This window comes from Pseudorca crassidens, chromosome 5, assembly GCF_039906515.1.
Source record: "Pseudorca crassidens isolate mPseCra1 chromosome 5, mPseCra1.hap1, whole genome shotgun sequence".
NCBI lineage: Eukaryota > Metazoa > Chordata > Mammalia > Artiodactyla > Delphinidae > Pseudorca > Pseudorca crassidens.
Genome location: NC_090300.1, coordinates 49,920,347 through 49,935,174, shown reverse-complemented (window position 1 = coordinate 49,935,174; position 14,828 = coordinate 49,920,347). Strand labels below are relative to the sequence as shown.

Here is a 14,828-nt window from a genome sequence, read left to right as displayed (position 1 = left end):
TGGACTGGAAGAATACACATTATGAAAATGATTATACTACCCAAAGCAATCTACAGATTCAATACAATCCCTATCAAACTACCATTGACATTTCTCACAGAGCTAGAACAAAAATTTCACAATTTGTATGGAAACACAAAAGACCCCGAATAGTCAAATCAATCTTGAGAAAGAACAACAGAGCTGGAGGAATGAGGCTCCCTGACCTCAGACTATACTACAAAGCTATAGTAATCAAGACACAATGGTACTGGCACAAAAACAGAAATATAGATCAATGGAACAGGATAGAAAGCCCAAGGATAAACTCACACACATATGGTAACACCTTAACTTTGATAAAGGAAGCAAGAATATACAATGGAGAAAAGACAGCCTCTTCATTAAGTGATGCTGGGAGAACTGGACAGCTACATGTAAACAAATGAAATTAGAACAATTCCTAACACCATACACAAAAATCAACTCCAAATTGTTTGAAGACCTAAATGTAAGGCCAGACACTTTAAAATCCTTAGAGGAAAATATAGGCAGAACACTCTATGACATAAATCACAGCAAAATCCTTTTTCAACCCACCTCCTAGAGTAATGGAAATAAAAACAAAAATTAACATGTGGGACCTAACGAAACTTAAAAGCTTTTGCACAGCAAAGGAAACCATCAACAAGTAGAAAAGACAATCCTCAGAATGGGAGAAAATATTTGCAAACAAAGCAGCTGACAAAGGATTAATCTCGAAAATATACAAACAGCTCATGCAGCTCAATATCAAATAAACAAACAACCTAATCCAAAAATGGGCAGAAGACCTAAATAGACATTTCTCCAAAGATTTACAGATTGCCAACAAACACATGAAAGGATGCTCAACATCACTAATCATTAGAGAAATGCAAATCAAAACCACAATGATGTATCACTTCCCACCAGTTAGAATGGCCATCATCAAAAAATCTACAAACAATAAATGCTGGAGAGGGTTTGGAGAAAAGGGAATCCTCTTGCACTGTTGGTGGGAATGTAAATTAATACAGTCACTATAGAGAACAGTATGGACGTTCCTTAAAAAATTAAAAATAGAAATATCATATGACCCAGCAATCCCACTACTGGGCATATACCCTGAGAAAACCATAATTCAAAAATAGATATGTATCACAATGTTTATTGCAGCACTATTTCAATAGCCAGGACATGGAAGCCACCTAGATGTCCATCGACAGGTGAATGGGTAAAGAAGATGTGGCACATATATACAATGGAATATTACTCAGCCATAAAGTGAAACGAAATTGAGTTATTTGTAGTGAGGTGGATGTACCTAGAGTCTCATACAAAGTGAAGCAAGTCAGAAAGAGAAAAATAAATACCATATGCTAACAAATATATGTGGAATCTAAAAATAAAAATTGTTCTGATGAACCTAGGGCAGGACACAAATAAAGACGCAGACATAGAGAATGGACTTGAGAACATGGGGAGGGGGAAGGGTAAGCTGGGACGAAGTGAGAGAGTGGCATGGACTTATATACACTACCAAATGTAAAATAGATAGTTAGTGGGAAGCAGCTGCATAGTACAGAGAGATCAGCTTGGTGCTCTGTGACCACCTAGAGGTGTGGGGTAGGGATGGTGCAAAGGAGGCACAAGAGGGAGGGGATATGTGGTTATATGTATACATATAGCTGATTCACTTTGTTATACAGCAGAAACTAACATTGTAAAGCAATTATATTCCAATGAAGATGTTAAAAAATAAAATTAAAAAAATAAAAATAATTTATTTAAAAAAACAAACAAAAAAAGTGCTCATAAAAGACATTCTTTGTGGCCAGAGAACTCATGGTGACAGATTGTGAATTCCAGAATTCCTCAGGCAATTCTTCTTTGGCCATTCTCTCTGGCCTGAGTTTAAAATGTTGACTGATTATCACAAAAAGGGGACTAAGGATGCATTAAAAAAAGAGAGTTTGGTTTATTTGGATTTTCAATGGCAGACAACAAAGAGCTTTTATATGTTATATTATCTTTCTAGACAAGTTAAAAGGATGAAGAACTAAAGAACAGACTCCAGCAAAACACGTATAATTATATAATTAAGATTGTAGCCTTATCCTACAAACAAAAGCTTCCAAACAGCACACATTTTTAAAATGCAGCCATAAATCTATTCAAAGGGCTTCTTCATTTAGGCCTGTAAACACAGCATTGTCTTTGTCAATTTGTCTGTAGTCTGTTCTGGTAGGTGACATTGTTCTTGAGCACTAATCAATTGAAGTCTGTGTGCCATCTGGCATTCTGTTGCTAAGCACAGCAGCAACACCATAAGGTAAAGTGTGAGTGGCAAGAAGCAGGGTTTGTGTTCATCAAGATGTCACAGTCTAGACTATACAGTCAATAAATCCTACGTATGCCAGGCTTATCCTAATGGTGAAGAAATGCCTTGGCAATGCATCGAAGGAAACAAGATGAATAGTAATTATTCCAATAAAACTTCGAAGATCTTGCTTTGTTTATAGAGGGACCTCATAAGAAAGGATACCATTCTTTAGTTGGATGGAATATATATATCATTACCAGCTATGCCATTACATAAAACTATGTACCGAAAACTCTGAATTAATATTTGTCCTTTATTACTTAGGTATATGTACAACGTTTCTCATGGACCCATTTTCGTCTGTCAGTAGGGGCCTCTATAATTTGTCTTTAAATTTCTGAGCATAATGGCAGCACTATTAATAATCATGCAGAGAAAACAAGCATATGCCAGGAGTGTCCCAGACAAAGGAATTACAGGTCTGCAATTTGAGAAAGCTGAGTCCCATTAAATATTGTAAAATTCAAGTAAAAACTTAAGTTCTTATCAAAATGTTCTCAAAATACTGCTAATGGTTTGCTTTCAAAATATCCTAAATAATTGGCTGTTGTTAACCATGGGTGTGGTGAAATTTTACACAAATCTTCCTTGATGCAAGAATAGTAAGGTGTTGATTTGAATTATAATCACTAATGCATATGAACTATAATCATGGTGTACCTATACATCCCAGGAAGTGTCTTTGTCACTGTATTTCATGACTACCACTAACAGCATAACCCACCTTAGGAATGTATGTGACTAGTTCAAGAACATCTTCCTGAATTTGATATTTCAGACCTTCTATTGTATTCCTTAGACAAAAGAGACATGTCTAACTTTCATATAAATTGCTTCATTGGGTGTATTCAGCTGGAATAGAACTGGTTCAGAAAATACCATGGGGAAAGATACTGGCAAATCCCTGTAGTAGGTAACCACCTATAATAGATGAATGGCTTCAAAAAATATCCCCAATGATAAGAAACATTTTTTCTTTTTTTAAAAAAAGTGTAGGGACTTCCCTGGTGATGCAGTGGTTAAGAATCTGCCTACTAGTGCAGGGGGCACAGGTTCGATCCCTGGTCCGGGAAGATCCCACATGCCGCGGAGCAACTAAGCCCACGCGCCGCAGCTACTGAGCCTGTGCTCTAGAGCCCGCGAACCACAACTACTGAGCCCATGTGCCACAACTACTGAAGCCTGCACGCCTAGAGCCTGTGCTCCTCAAGGAGAGAAGCCACTGAAATGAGAAGCCCATGCACCACAATGAAGAGTAGCCCCCGCTCGCCGCAACTAGAGAAAGCCCGCACGCAGCAACAAAGACCCAACGCAGCCAAATATAAATACATTAAAAAAAAAAGTGTACTTCCTGTGTCTAACAATGAAACTCTTAGAGGAATAGGCACACTGTATTAATAAAATAGTACTTGAGAAAAACAATCTACATGTTTTATACATTTATTTATATATTCAAACAACTACCAAACTTTTATAATCTACTATGTGCCAGGCAATTTGCAGGGTGCTGTCAACACAAAGATATACAAATGATTGTCCATGTTATAAACAAATATAGGAGGGTGACATGAGAAAATTAGCACTTAAAGAACTACAGTAAGGTATTTACTTGAAAAACACCGCCTCTCTTTTTTCTCAGTCCATTTACCCTGGCCTATTCAGTTGAATTTAACTGAAGTAATCAGAGTATAACATTCACTTAAAAATGACTATTTATTTGAGTGATGAGATCAAAAGTAGGAGAAATAGAAATAGGACTAAACATCCATCCTTTTATTTTCACATTTTTGCTTCAAAAGTAATGTATTCTTGGGATATGGCCATCCTTCTTTAAGATTGTTGTGACTGCCCTTAAATGTACTTATGTTTGCTTTTATACTTTGACGTTGATGCTTTTGAAAATCCTCCACTGATAGGCTATGATAACAGACCTAGGGGCATTTCTCACTTCTCTAAGACCAAGTAAGAAAAGCTGGAGCCTGATCACTGTTGGTGATACAATTTTATTGTGCTTTGGGAAACAGAGAATGATTAGCAATAGAAATCAAAATATTTTCTGGTTATTTATATTTATAAATTATACAATAGAGCTATACAATAATATTATAATTTATTACATGCTTTTCCAGACATTATTTCATGTGATTTCCCCCCAAATTTAATGAAATATGCAAGACAAAAATACATATTCTCTCTTGAAGGCTCCTAATGTCTTTTCTGTGTCCACCTATATGGCTTACATAAGCTTATGCATCCATAATTTTAAGAATTACTGGATAAAAATAATTTAGATATGTATATCTATTTGTAGAAGAATACTTTGCAAGGTCTACAAATAGGTTGTGCTCTCAAGTCATGTTTCTTGGGATTTGTAGCACTTATCTACTTATGTCATGTTGATCTTTTAAACAGAGCCAGAAATCTGACATCAGAATGATTACACAGAGAACTAAAGTGCCATCTGATGGGTTTAAGGAGGAAATCAAAGGTAGACTCATACTTGGAGGCAGCAAATTATTTTGATATAAGTTTTCTCCTGGCCAGCAAAACAAACCTCTCCATACTTAGGAATATTCTCCGAATAAAATTCCTTTGTATGATAAAATCATTCTGTGAATATGATCACCAAATATGAACAGACTCAAAAACAATATTAAGATACAGATTATACTGACATAGCAAGATTAATTATTAGTGGCCTGATTATATTTAGTAACTGCAGTAATGCACTGGCAATCCAGTGCTTAGCTAATTAGTCAGAATATTTGGCATTACATTCGTAATCCAGTTGCAAAACAGAGGTAAATGTCAGCAGTTCAGAGTTCTGCCTTGTGGCTTTTGACACTATTTCTCCCTACTCTCCCTAAAAACAAGATTTGAATTTTGTCATTTGCAACATCATCCTAGAGAAATAAAGTTTCAAAGGAAAAGCAGAAAGAGAGGTATCTGGAAATATTGCAAAGGGGATAAAGGAAAAGAAGACATAGAACAGAAGATTGTCAGGAAAAAAAAAAACTGAGATGAGATTACCTTGGGAATGAAGGCAAGACCATTCTGGGGAAGGTGCCACCTGTTGCTCTTTTTCAACTCTTGTCTCAGAGGTCGTGGATGACTCCAAAATGTGCTCTTAGAATGATCAAAATTGTTTAATAAAAAGCTTATTTTTTAACTTAAATATGTTACATGCAAATTAGGAAGGTTTTCAAATTGTAGAAATAGAGGAAGAAAGCAAAATGTTACAATTTCCCACCTAACAAATATCGTAGCATAACTATTTTTTTCATATTCTATATATATCTGTCTTTCTTCCTAAGTCCCAGCTAGCAAAATCTCTAGTTCTACACACACACACACACACACACACACACACACACACACACACACACATACACACACACACACACACATACACACACACACACACACACACACACACACATTTGCTCCAGAACCATTAAAAAACAATGTTAGTCTCTACTAACAAATTTGAGGATTCTCAGGAGGGATTTACACCTCACCACAAATATCTACCTCCCTAAAAGTCTTTCCTATGCATGTAATTCCTCCATATTTCTACTCTTTAGGGTGGCTCCCCAACTCACTCCCTTTCCTTTATCTTGTGTCTGCCTCTCATCTTATTTACCTCATCTCAACCTAAAATCTCTTTGCTCCAGCTTCTTCAAACTGCAACTTGTCTTTTTTAATTGTCCTTAAGTTTTTTGCCATGAAGTGTATATCATTTCAATATTATCAAATGGGGGGCTTTGACACTTCCCAATACTCTGAAACAATTAACAAAAGATAAAAATCTCATTAGATCACCTGGAAATGAAGTGCAGAGTGAAAATTTTGACTGTTATTTATTTAAATTTGACTTTCTATTTTGATATATATAAATTACGATGATAGGAACAGTACATTTGCATTACAGAAAATTGGAAAATAGAGATGAAACATTTAGAAATATTCTATACACTCACTATGCAGTAATAACCACCATTAACATTCTAATGCATACCCTTCCAAATCTTTCTCTGTGTGTGCGTGCACACACACACCACAATGGAATCGCGTTTTTCATAGTGTCCTGCTACGTACTTCTTTTAATCATGAGTTTTCACCACAGTTACTCTCATCTAATCTAATAGCCAGAAATTATTCAGATTTCCAAACTGACCCCCCAAATATCCTTTCTGATATACAAACCCATTCCTAATCTGCACCATGCACTGAATCTGATAATGTCCCTTTCCTCTTGTCCAGTCTTGTATAGAAACTTTCTTCACTGTTTTGTTGAAATGACCAGGCCAGAATGTCCCACTTTCAGGAGTTGTCTGATTACTTTTTTGTGATAAAATTTATTTTGTTCATTTATTTTCTCTAGTTCACATAAAGTGTAAGTCAAATTTTAAAATTTGCTGATAAAAAATGTAATTCAATTTTAAAAATTTCAGATGGTATAGGTCCTGTTGTATGCCTAATATTCCATAGACCCCACCATACATGATACAAATTTGACCCTCCGCTTAAGTTATGAAGTTCTGAATGTAATATGTGTGATTTCTGAGGAATATCAAATATCTAGTTCTCCATCGATCATACACTTAATGATTTTAATACCAGTTGTTCATTCTTGACCAACCCAATTTTCATCACGGTTTGTTAAATTTTCATTTCTAACATATTATTCCTTCTACATATATTTGTTGTCTTCCTTCTCTAAATTAGACTTATCCCTCAGTAACAGGGCTGTTAAGTTTTGTAGTCTATTTATCAGACTGCTGATTAAATTCACTTATATCTACAGCAGGTGGATTTCCATAGATCTTAAAGGAGTGGTTAGCGATACAGGAGCATGATATCTGCAAATAACACTGAAATAACTCAGAAAAAATAATGGTCACATATATGTACATACATATATTATCATACACATTTTCATGAAGAAAGAGAACATGATATTAAAAACGGCTCAAAATATTAACATGTGGTGAATCTGGGTAAATGAGAGTTCTTTACAGTGTTTTGAAAGTTTTCCATAATTTGAAATTATATCTCAATTAAAATGTTATATTTCAGGAAAATAAACACATGAAACACATTGATCACAATAATAGCAAATGAATGAAACATAAAGTCATATTTTATCAAGCAAAATGGAAAAATAGGAAAATATATGATAGTCAACTCTCTTTTGAGCATAAAGGAGACAAATTAGATTGCCAGTGAGAATACAAATTGACAATATTTTGTGCAAGTAGTTGGTGGTATGTGTCTTAGCTATAAAAGTGTACATAACTTTTGAACAATTCTGATTTAATTATTCCATAAAAAAATCAGAAATGTGTAAAAATATCTACAATTGTTACACCCATTTTTGTATTACTATTTCCATGATCAGTTTAAAGCAATCTACCTTTACAACAAAAAGAGTTAGATAAATTATAGTACATCCATAAGAACGATTAATATACAGGCAATGAAATTAAGTTGAAGAAAAGTATTTGATAGCATTAGTTATATGAAAGTAGACTACAAAATATTATATTTGATGCATTTCCAAATTAGCTAAAGTAGAGGGCATAATTGCACATGAGTAAATAGGAGAAAAAAGATAAACCATAAACATGATACGATAACAGTTTCCTGATGAGCCAGTCCCCAGGACTCTGCCTTTCAGTGTGGCCTGTTATCTTCCCAAATCAGTCTCACATAGGAGGCTAGTTTAAATATCCCACTCCAGGATTTTCTAAGAGCACCAAGATTGATTTGGTGGCATGCTAATGTAGAATTTTTTTCTGAGAGTAGAACTCCAAGACTAATCGAGTGCTTAAGAGTAAATTTAAGCTTATTCAATAAATTAGATTTTAAACAAAGAAGGGCTCTTCTTCTCTGTCTCTTTTTTTCGTGTTTAAAAAATGAGTTTCTCCTTCTTTCTTTTCTCAAGCCCTGAGTAATTTAGTTTCAGAGTTTATTTCCTTACTTTGATTCTTTTGTCTTTGAAAATTGGGCTTGGTACCATATTTCCTCAGAAGCTGTAGCTTGTTATTGATTTTAATTATCTTCTTAGAGTCTAGTGATCTAGACTGTAACCAAATTGTTTGGGCTTATAAACCTCTTTCTAGAACTTTTTACACAAAATACCTATATCCTGGTCTAAATTACACAGGGCTACTTCAGACTCCCTGTCATTCACTCTCCCCTAACTCCAAGAGATCTTTGTTTTATCATTTACTGATGCTACTGCCTGCAGGCACCTCCAATATTAGGTGTTGCCATACTCTTAAAGAATTCTTTTTGCTAGCAGGGCTGGGCACTTTTAAAATTTGTCAAGAAATCTACCTTTAAATACCTCACCTGCCACATCCAGGTATGAATGTCTAGTCTCTTGGCTCCAGAGACTTGTTCAGATTTATTGCTATTAAGAACATTTTCCCTTTTGCCAGAACTGTTGGAAACCTCTTCTTATTCCACAGTCTATTGAGAACCTCATAAAATTGCAAAAACAAACAAACAAACAAATCCACATTCTACTAGTTAAGTTCAGTTATTCCACTTCTGGGAAAATAAATTAAGAAAACAAGCAAAAGTTGCAAAAATGCCAATTGCAAGTGTTTACATTTAAAAAAATAGAAAATACTTTTATTACCTGTATGATTTTTGGTAAGTTACTAAAACACTTTGTGGATACATTTCCTCAACCATAAAATAGGGATAATAATAGTACTTACTTATAAGCTGGGTTTTGAGTTTTAAAAGAGCTAATGTATTCAAAGGCTTAGAACAGTGTTTACAAATAGTAGTGTATGCAAATTATTATTATCATCGTATAAGTAACAAACGATGCAACAAATTATTGTATAATTGCAGGATTTGAGAATAAGACCAACCATATGCTAGCACAGAGAACAGTGCAGTGGAGCTGTGTTGGAGAGAAGAATTTTGACATTTGGATTAAAAAAAATCACATATTAAACCAATGAACTCTCTTCCACATGGGCCACCAGAATGACTACATTTCAAACAGAAACACCATCACGTTACTATCCATTGCATGATTGTCAGTGTACCACCTTCAAAAAATCTTTTTCTCCTTTGAGATAGACCATATACTCTGTAACTTTTGTGTTGCTAGGTTGTCATTACATAAACAATATTCTAAATACAATATAAATCATTGTGATTGTGAAATTCGTTGTCTAATAAATACCTCCTAAGCAGAAATTTTCCCAGAAAAGATAATTTTAAAAGACCAAAGTGGTTATTATCTTGGAAACAGTTGACATGGAACTACATCAGACAAATCTAGGTTAAAATTCTGATTCCAACCCTACTAGTGGTAGGATATATATAGCTAAGTTTCTGATCTTCAAAAGCCTTAGTGTCCTCATCTGAAAATGTGATTAATAATATTTATTCATACACTGGAATTCATATTAATTCATATATTTTGTTGGAGTAAAATAAAATAATTTATGTAAACTGTCAATTATAATGACTGGCACAGAGTAGTGTTAATAACAAATGACAGTTCTTACATTTGCATGTTTGAAATTTTAAACACCATGTTTTAAAAATAAAAATTGGGCTTATCAACAATTACATGCCCACTGGTTAGTCCATAGTAAGCCCCAAAATGAGAGATTTAAAAGTGAAAATGATCATTTGAGGGAGATAAAGAATATAACTGCGTTGAGAAGTCAGGCATTAAGCAGTTTATAAGTTTTTTTTGTATTTTGTCTTTTCATTTTCCCAAATATCTAAGTCAAAGAAGATAAGGTTGAAAGACATAAGTACATCCTTTCCGCTGACAAATGTGTTTTTCTATAAAGTTTAGTGCTGATTGTTTATTGCATTTTATTTTCCTTGTCTCAACCAGAAAATCTGGGGCTTCTCGTTACACTTGACTGCTTGCAGGGTCCCCGATTAGGAAATTACGAACGCTGAGATCTGCATGACTTAAATGAGTGTTGGGGTGTGGGAGCTGGAAGGACGTACATATCAGAGACATTAATTCATTTATATAACTAGTCTTTTGATTTTCATAGCTTTATCTACAGAGTAATTAGTTTCCTATTTAATCTTTTACAGTCCTTTATAGCTTCATGATTGCCACGGATTGAAGGTACAAAGATTTCAATAACAGCATTTCTTTAAAGCAACATGTATATCTTTAAATCAAAACAAGCATAAGAAAAATGTATATTCCTTAAAGGAGAAAAAAAATCTTAAAAGTTCTGGTAGTGTTTAAGAAAACAAACAAAAATAACCTGTGTAGTTGCTGTTCAATTTCAGCGTCTGTTAATGAAGCTCTGTGTCTTTTTTTTCTTCACTGTTAGATGAGTGCCTGCAATCGTAAAGCATGACTCCGGTAATACCTCTGTAAATGAATCACTATTGCATTCATACAATTAGCCTCTGAACAGATGTCAGAAAGTAAAGATTGGCTGCCTCTAGATCAAGTTGCCGCTGCCAACTCTCGCGAGCTTTGTCAGTAACAGTTGATTGTAATGTCAGTGCAGTCCAATTTACAGGCTGGAGCAGAAGCTGCTTACTGCATTTCCCTGAAGTATTATATGATTTCCAATTCCTTGCAAACTTTATCATCTTCGTTGCAGTGAGTCGGGTAAGTTGCTCTGAATTTACATCTTCCTGTTAGAGATGCAAGTTACTGTGAAGCTTGTTCTGTGGGAGGAACGTGATCCCTTCACGTGTTTGCTGTGCCCCTTTGGTGCTCTGTGGGAGACAGTCATTGCAAATGGGACAGATAAAGTAAGGGAGCAGCCACATGCATCAAATCTTCCGATTGATTATTCAGGGAACGCAGACTGTGGCCATGTAACTGCTAAGGAAATAATGAATTTATTCAACTTTGTATAAAGGACCGTAGCACTTGTGGAATCACTGTAATATATGTTCCTAATGCACCCTCAAAGGGAAAACACTTTATGCTGTGTTTTACCCTTAAATGCACTGTTTAGTGATTTTTTCCTTAAAAGAGTAACAGAAGTGTTTTTTGACCAGTATTACTCTCTAGTTTTTTCTTTTTCTAAAGTGGTTTGAATTGTCTGGCTCTACAGGGTACTTAACATTTTGCCATCTGAAACTTTAACAATATCAATTGGCAAAGGAAAAGTCTAAGTTTCTTTTCTCTAAAAGGAAAAAGCTATTTCCCAGTTTGATTTACAAACTTTTGTCCCATTTGCCCTGTTTGTTCTCTTTCTTTTAATATGTGTGTTTATAGCAAAATATTTTACAATTGCTATTATTTTATTATTATGGAAATAATAAGCAAATATAGACTTTCTGCTCATCCTGTGATTTTGTAACTCTACCTTTATTTTGATATCAGTTCTTGTTTAACCAGAGGATTAAGCATTGAGTATAAAATATATGAATGATTAAAAGTAAACTGAAATGTGAGCAAAATTATTTCATTATTTATGATTTCTATTTGTAATTAAAAAAATTAAAGTTATCTCTTCCAAATTTTTATGAAGATATTGCATGATAATAAACTCAATTAGGAGTTACTGTCACTAGGCTGTGTAATGCTTCCATAATATAAGCTATCTCATATCTATGATAAATATTACGTTTCACTTATATAAATAGTTACTTTGTTTAAGGATAAGCATGAGCTTTTAAAGAGTGACTTTTACTTTAAATGACATGTTTAAAATTCTCTGTGTATTTGAAATAACGTGACCTTTTGGAAGCAAATTAAATTTCTAATTGGATTTGCAAAGTTCTGTTTTATTCTCCTAGACCTGTTGTTGTTGTTCGTTTTTAATGTCCTGCTTCTTTAATTGTAAGAAAATATTTGGGATCTACTCCACATTTCAGTTTTTAGAATATAAGCTAATAATATAATATAATAATAATATATAAGCTAATAATAATAAGCTAATAATGTCTTAGCAAATGATATCTTAGTTACAAATTTAGTTTGTGCTTTGATTTATTTCTTGGTAACAATTAATAATATATACTTAAATTGTATGCTGTCTTCATTTTAATGCTTTCATGCCAAAATCTCCTCATTCTTATCAAAACTAAACTGTTTCAAACATTGGAAAATTATAATTGGATAGATGTTAACCTAAGAACAGATTGAACTTTCAAAGAAGACCCAAGATATCTCTCTAATTTTAAATGTTCAAATTGTTCACACAATGAAAAGTTTGTGGATGTTCTTCCTGATTGAGGACAGTTACAGATCTGTTTCTCATACCTAATATAGTGTCTTCTATGTATACACATCCTTTTAGAGCCTACAGGGTATCTGAAGGATTCCTGAAAGACAGTGGTATAGTCTATTTATAAACAGACTTCCTCAGTTCCCCACTTCACTTAGCCTACAACAAAACAAGCTCTTTAGGTTTGGTATAAAGGCTCAGTTGTTTTAACTGAACTAAATACATTTTAGTGGCACTTGTTCTAGATCATATTTTCTAGATGGCTCTTTCCACACCATTTTAACAGTCTATTTTTATAGAGAAATATATATTCTAATGAAACTTTTTAAAAGACAGGAAAATTACATTCAGAGAAACTATTATCAATTTTTGCATGACCATCATTTAAAAAGTCCTTGACTGGCCAATTATTTTGAAAATTTGGTTGATATCCAATTATGGCAAATATATGGCAAATAAATAACTCTTCATATCAATAATTTGATTGCATCCATATTATATAGCATAACCTTATATATTTTAGAAATCAGTCAAGGAATTTTGATACTTTCAAAATTGAATTAAGAATGCAAAAAGAAGGAAATTATTTTTTACCTTTTTTTAATTAAAAAAATTTTTTTTAAGTTTAGAATATTTTCCCAAAATTGCCAGTAGATTTTGATATCCTGGAGCATTTGATAAACTTGGAACACTATAGTATCAATTGTCTTTCAGGTTTTTCTCTCTTCCCACTCCCATCCATTCTCTTTTGCAATTCCAAACAAAACCTCCTTCCTTTAATCAAATATTAAAGATTATTACAATAAGTTAATTGATCTAAATTCAGATATTTAGTTGTCCTTGGTATAAAACTTTACCCCGTTCTTTATGATAAACATGTTATGTGTTCTCAGAGTTTAAATTATTTAATGTGCCAGTAGTCAATTTGCACCAGAAAGTATAGGAGGAAATAAATGAAATTTTATTGAATATTTTAATTATTAGTAAAGACTTAGAGATATAGAGTAATAACATTTCTTAGTCTCCTTTATTTGTCTCTCTTTTGATTGTTTAATCATGTGATAGCATATATTAAAAACATAAACATCTCTTAATGGTAAAACCACAGTGCAACATGTGAGACTAGAGAATAACAGGTTATGAAAAGAACAAAATAATGCTTACTTAAATAAAGTACTGCAGCTAAATATAAAAAAAAAAAACTAGCCTATGCTAACAATGAGTATGTGAACATAAGCATATTTTCCTATTAAAACCTATATTTAATAATATGGTGTATAATACGCTACAACAGGTACCATGAAAGTGAATTGGAATTATATTGCCATTCTTGCAATAAACAAAGGCTTACAATGATTTTGTGAATGTTACTAATTACATTATTTACAATTACAAGGTGTAAGTACTTGTATTACTAATATCAAGATGATGACTCACAGATATCATTATTGAAAAAGCAAGATTATTATTCATATAAATCATATTATATAACATTAAGTTCTACTCAGCACAAAATATAAATAAAAACATACAAGAAGTAGTAGTATAGGGCTTCCCTGGTGGCGCAGTGGTTGAGAGTCCGCCTGCCGATGCCGGGGACACAGGTTCGTGCCCCGGTCCGGGAGGATTACACATGCCAAGGAGCGGCTGGGCCTGTGAGCCATGGCTGCTGAGCCTGCGCGTCCGGAGCCTGTTGCTCCGCAACGGGAGAGGCCACAACAGTGAGAGGCCCGTGTACCGCATACACACACACACAAAAGTAGTAGTATAAATCAAACTAAATGACATGGGGATGATAGTACAACCTTTTAGATGTTATAGCAGCCTTTCATAACACATGCAATGAAAATTATTATATTTATTAATTACATACAAAACCAAAATTTTGGTAGTAATTTTATCTTTGCTATGCAATAAAATTAATAAACAATAGAATGAAAATTTGAAAATTGTCAGAAAGCAAAAATTATTAGGATTTGTTTTATGGTTTAAAAGACAAAAAAAGATTTATATAAAACCAAAAAAAAAAAATGATTGTCTTTATTAGACTCAGAAGACATTGATTGAGCTAGGCCAAAGGCAGGAATGAGTCCAACCAAAGATGCTGCAATTTATCTGTTGAAATGCAGCTTAGAATAAACCAGCTTTGTATCTTAATTCCTTTTCCTTTCTAAAGCAAGATTTTAAAAATGAAAAAAAAAAAAAAAATCTATCACAGCACTTTGCTTTCTTCCAAATGCTCTCCT

At 33.6% G+C, this 14,828-nt stretch overlaps 1 protein-coding gene across 1 annotated transcript in view; it reads left to right on the top strand.

The window, feature by feature from the left end:
* Window positions 1–10,853: 10,853 nt before the first annotated feature.
* BCHE (butyrylcholinesterase) overlaps window positions 10,854–14,828 on the top strand; it is an 88,907-nt gene continuing 84,932 nt past the window's right edge. Inside the window, exon 1 of the mRNA XM_067737225.1 lies at window positions 10,854–11,009. The gene's annotated coding sequence lies outside the window, so the exon portion shown is untranslated. The remainder of the gene's footprint in view (window positions 11,010–14,828) is intronic.